The sequence below is a fragment of the Triticum dicoccoides genome, chromosome 1B, assembly GCF_002162155.2.
Source record: "Triticum dicoccoides isolate Atlit2015 ecotype Zavitan chromosome 1B, WEW_v2.0, whole genome shotgun sequence".
Classification (NCBI taxonomy): Eukaryota; Viridiplantae; Streptophyta; class Magnoliopsida; order Poales; family Poaceae; genus Triticum; species Triticum dicoccoides.
In genome coordinates, this window is record NC_041381.1 from 332642644 (window position 1) to 332648919 (window position 6276).

The following is a 6276-nucleotide window of genomic DNA, read 5'->3' on the forward strand; positions in this document are numbered from 1 at the left end:
GAGGGAGAGAGGCGAGGCGGGAGGGGAGGGGGGTTGTTGCGGTGGATCTGGCCGCCGACGGCACGGTTCAAGGAGGTGGGTGGGGGGTGGGGGGAGGAGAGGAGGCGTGCGGGAGGGAGGGAGGGAGGCGGCTAGGTCATCTCCACGCGAGCCGTCGCCTTTTATACCCCCAGTGTACAAAATGACCGAAATGCCCCCAGCGGGGCTGGCTGTTTACGTGCGGTGGCATGATCGGGGCGCACTGGAATTTATCTAACGGCTCACGACGATCTGATAAATATCGGACGTCTCGCGTGAGCCGAGCCCGAGATCCGACGGCTGGAATCACACCAAGGAAACGATCCGACGGCCGAGAGTCGCTAATCGCTGAGGAGGCTCCGGCATCCATCCCTCTCATACTTCTTGATGGCGCTCACGCGCGTGGTAGATGGGCCACGACCCACGAGACCATGTGACCAATGATAGTTTGAACACTGACCATTGACTACAGATGATTGACCTACAACCATTGATTTTTTAAAAAGTTCACGAATTTGTTTTTTAAGGTTAAAAATGTGAAAAAGTTCAAGAAATCTTGAAAAGGTTCATCAATTCAATTTTTTTGTAAAAAAGATTTTTATTTTTTTGGTAAAATCCACTAAATTAAGAAAAGTATGTGAATTTGAAAAAAATCATTTTTTGGTTGTAGAACCAAAAAACCAAAAAACAAGCAAAAAAGTAAAACCAAAAAACCCGAGGAAAACTCGGTCCCAAACAAATCGAAAGAAACTAACCCCCAAAATTTGGTGGGATCCTACAAGATTCCCAAAACCGGTCCAAGGCGAGATGCCAGTATGGGCCGACACACTTAGAAACCTAGTGACGGGATGTAGGCGCCCTGTACAAAGTAAACAGTGCTACATGCACCGAATAGGAAATGTATTTGCAGCCCTTAGGTAGGGGGAAATAAGAAATATTCCTGGTAAGACAAGGCCTGATACGATTTCAGCTTGAGAAACGAATTGATCTTGAGCCAACACTGGCTCGCTCAAATTTAACCTGATATAATATAATTATATTAAATAATTATGATATGTATTGTACGAAAATAGATTTTTTTAGTATAAGTTTGCTGAGCCTCACCCCTATGGAAAGGGAAATAAGAAGTGTTGATTAGACATGGCCTGATACGATTCCAGTCCAGTTTTACTCCAATGGGCCTAAATCAACTGAAGTGAGTAAAGAAGAGAGCTTCAGAACAATGCGAAGCCCAAAAAAGGCAATCTCGATCTCGTGCGCCCATCGCAATATGAATGGCTGGCATCCGTTTCCCACGCCGAAACCCTAGCTACCCACGCAACCTGTATCATTATAAGAAGTTCCTCCCCTCACGTCGCCCCCAAACCGGTGTAAGAAGAGATGACAAACTTAAAACCTACTGAAGGGACGTGGACACCCTGTGCAAAGTAAACGGTGCTACATGTGCCGAATAGGAAATGCATTTGCAGCCCTATGTAAGGGGAAATAGGAAGTGATAAGGCAGAGCCTCATGCGATTTCAACTCAAGAAACAAACTGATCTTGATCCAACACTAGCTCGCTCAAATTTAACCCGATATAATATAATTATTATATTAAATAATTATGATATATTATTATAGGAAAATAGAGACCATGATTGGTTTGATGCCAAAAATTGGCATGCCAAATATTGGCTACCAATTTTACTTGCCACACAAGAAGTTGCCAATTTTTGGCAACTTTTGATATTGCCAATTGTTAGTTTGCCAAGTATTGGCAATGCCAAAAAAAATTGAATCTAAACACACTTTATTATAACTCAGTAATGTTCATGGGGATACGTCAAAGGTTCGGGGGGTTTAAAAGCCACACATGGCGCCCAAAATCCAGACCGAAAGCGTGTTTAGCGAGGCTATGTGCCTCAAAATTTGTAACTCTACCCTCAAAGATGAAGGTGAGAGTCATCGATAGTTCTTGATGTCTCGACGATTTCCTTCACAATGATTGCATACATCCCTCCCTCCTGCTTGTGGATGTCCTTGACCACTCCTTGGCAATCTGAGGCGATGATCACATGTGATAATGCTAAGTCCGTAGCCAGGGCAAGCACTTCTCGACATGTTAAGGCTTCCAAAGTTGCTGGACCAGTGATGCCCCGTACTCTAATTGCTGGAGAACCCAAAAAAAGCCCAGTGGAATCCCTACACACCGCACTGAAAGAACCTTTAGTTTGGTTTCTTGAAACTGCACCATCAACTCTTATCTTTACTGAACCAAGTGGAGGTCGGATCCATCTCAGAGGTGCTTGATGTTGGTTTTGTCCAACCGGTACAGAAGAAATCTTTGGCTTGCACTCTTCTAGTTCCTTGATATACCTTCGAATGAAGTGGTGTGTAGATAGAGGACTTTGGAATATATCCTCATGCAGTGCCTATCTCCTAGAGAACCAGAGAGCCCAGAGAGTAACTGCAACCTGAATAAATTCTGTAGTCAACAACATATGAAGTAAAGCGAACAACCATCTTTTGGCGACAGGTTCTCTTGTGTTGTTCAAGGCTTCGACCAGCTCAGCATCCTCAAGAGCCCGGACACACCTAGCCCCGTGCAGTGAAGCAAAGAATGTTGCCATGAATCCTCAGCACCGCACAAACCACGTGTCGAACTAGTAGGCATGTTCCAACGATGGCGCACATCAGCCATTGGGATTGATTGGTGTGTAAGTCTCCATAAGAAAATCTTCACTTTTGACAGCACCTCGACTTTCCAGAGTTTGTCCCAGAGCTTGGACTCCCTCTCGCTATTTGAGTTGGCTGGTCGGCCCTCGAGCCATGCCTCTCTCCGCATCTTTGTTTCAACTAGCATCTGCACAGAGAAAACCCCGTTCTTCTCATGGACCCATGACCAAAAGTCCTCGATATGACGTGTGCATAAGGGTATCGACATTATAGCCTCCGCATTAGTAGGAAGGAAAACCTGGGAGATCAAACCTCTATCCCATTCTGCTCCTGGCAAGATCAGTTCGCCCACCGATTGGGGCGGGTTAGCAGTTCTGCATACAATAGGTCTCATATTTGAAGTTTAGGAATCCAATGGTCCCATATGTTTGTTGTTTGGGCATCCTCAATGCGGCGAATAAGGCCTTGCTTCATCACATCTCTCCCCTCCAATGTTGATCTCCATATCTGGGACGGGGCTGCACCAAGCTTCGCTTGCAAAAAATCAGAATTTGGATGATATTTGGCCTCCAGTACCTGCACATTTAATGCTTCTGGATCCTGCAGAATTCTATATGCTTGTCTGGCCAGCAAAGTGTTGGAAATATGCCCTAGAGGCAATAATAAAAGCATTATTATTATATTTCCTTGTTCATGATAATTGTCTTTATTCATGCTATAATTGTGTTATCCGGAAATTGTAATACATGTGTGAATAACAGACACCGACATGTCCCTAGTGAGCCTCTAGTTGACTAGCTCGTTGATCAACAGATAGTCATGGTTTCCTGACTATGGACACTGGATGTCATTGATAACGAGATCACATCATTGGGAGAATGATGTGATGGACAAGACCCAATCCTAAACATAGCACAAGATCATATAGTTCGTTTGCTAGAGTTTTCCAATGTCAAGTATCTTTTCCTTAGACCATGAGATCGTGTAACTCCCGGATACCGTAGGAGTGCTTTGGGTATGCCAAACGTCACAACATAACTGGGTGACTATAAAGGTAGACTACGGGTATCTCCGAAAGTGTCTGTTGGGTGACATGGATCAAGACTGGGATTTGTCACTCCGTATGACGGAGAGGTATCACTGGGCTCACTCGGTAATGCATCATCATAATGAGCTCAGAGTGACCAAGTGTCTGGTCACGGGATCATGCATTACGGTACGAGTAAAGTGACTTGCCGGTAACGAGATTGAACGAGGTATTGGGATACCGACGATCGAATCTCGGGCAAGTAACATATCGATAGACAAAGGGAATAGCGTACGGGATTGATTAAATCCTCGACATCGTGGTTCATCCGATGAGATCATCATGGAGCATGTGGGAGCCAACATGGGTATCCAGATCCCGCTGTTGGTTATTGACCGGAGAGTCGTCTCGGTCATGTCTGCTTGTCTCCCGAACCCGTAGGGTCTACACACTTAAGGTTCGGTGACGCTAGGGTTATGAAGATATGTATATGCAGAAACCCAAATGTTGTTCGGAGTCCCGGATGAGATCCCGGACGTCACGAGGAGTTCCGGAATGGTCCAGAGGTAAAGAATTATATATAGGAAGTGCTATTTCGGGCATCGGGACAAGTTTCGGGGTTATCGGTATTGTACCGGGACCACCGGAAGGATCCCGGGGGTCCACCGGGTGGGGTCACCTGTCCCGGGGGGCCACATGGGCTGTAGGGGGTGCGCCTTGGCCTAGATGGGCCAAGGGCATCAGCCCCTATAGGCCCATGCGCCTAGGGTTTCCACCATGGAAGAGTCCATGTGGTGGAAGGCACCCCTAGGTGCCTTGGGGGGGAGGGAAACCTCCCCTTGGCCTCCGCCCCCCCTAGTAGATGCCATCTACTAGGGCCGGCGCCCCCCCCTTGGCACCCCTATATATAGTGGGGGGAGAGGAGGGATTTCACCCCAGCCCCTGGCGCCTCCACCTCCCCCCGTTACGTCTCTCCCTTGTAGTCTCGGCGAAGCCCTGCTGCTGTGACGCCCTGCATCCACCACCACGCTGTCGTGCTGCTGGATCTTCATCAACCTCTCCTTCCCCCTTGCTGGATCAAGAAGGAGGAGACGTCTCCCGTCCCGTACGTGTGTTGAACGTGGAGGTGCCGTCCGTTCGGTGCTGGTCATCGGTGATTTGGATCACGTCGAGTACGACTACATCATCACCGTTCTTTTGAACGCTTCCGCTCGCGATCTACAAAGGTATGTAGATGCATCCAATGACTCGTTGCTAGATGAACTCCTAGATGATCTTGGTGAAACGAGTAGGAAAATTTTTGTTTTCTGCAACGTTCCCCAACAGTGGCATCATGAGCTAGGTCTATGCGTAGTTCTTCTTGCGCGAGTAGAACACAATTTGTTGTGGGCGTAGATTTGTCAACTTTCTTGCCGTTACTAGTCCTTTCTTGCTTCAGCGGTATTGTGGGATGAAGCGGCCCGGACCAACCTTACACGTACACTTACGTGAGACCGGTTCCACCGACTAACATGCACTAGTTGCATAAGGTGGCTGGTGGGTGTCTGTCTCTCCTACTTTAGTTGGAGCGGAATCGATGAACAGGGTCCTTATGAAGGGTAAATAAAAGTTGACAAATCACGTTGTGGCTTTAACATAGGTAAGAAAATGTTCTTGCTAGAACCCTAATTCAGCCACGTAAAACTTGCAACAACAATTAGAGGACGTCTAACTTGTTTTTGCAGCAAGTGGTTTGTGATATGATATGGCCAAAGTTGTGATGAATGATGAATGATCTATATGTGATGTATGAGATGTTCATGCTATTGTAATAGGATTCACGACTTGCATGTCGATGAGTATGACAACCGGCAGGAGCCATAGGAGTTGTCTTTATTCTTTTATATGACCTGCGTGTCATCGAGAAACGCCATGTAAATTACTTTACTTTATTGCTAAACGCGTTAGCCATAGTAGTAGAAGTAATAGTTGGCGAGCAACTTCATGGAGACACGATGATGGAGATCATGATGATGGAGATCATGGTGTCAAGCCGGTAACAAGATGATCATGGAGCCCCAAGATGGAGATCAAAGGAGCTATGTGATATTGGCCATATCATGTCACGTTTATTATTTGATTGCATGTGATGTTTATCATGTTTTGCATCTTGTTTACTTAGAACGACGGTAGTAAATAAGGTGATCCCTCATACTAATTTCAAGAAGTGTTCCCCCTAACTGTGCACCGTTGCGACAGTTCGCTGTTTCAAAACACCACGTGATGATCGGGTGTTTTATTCAGACGTTCACATACAACGGGTGTAAGACAGATTTACACATGCAAACACTTAGGTTGACTTGACGAGCCTAGCATGTACAGACATGGCCTCGGAACACGGAAGACCGAAAGGTCGAGCATGAGTCGTATAGAAGATACGATCAACATGAAGATGTTCACCGATGTTGACTAGTCCGTCTCACGTGATGATCGGACACGGTCTAGTTTAACTCGGATCATGTAATACTTAGATGACTAGAGGGATGTCTAATCTAAGTGGGAGTTCTTTAATAATTTGATTAGTTGAACTTAATTA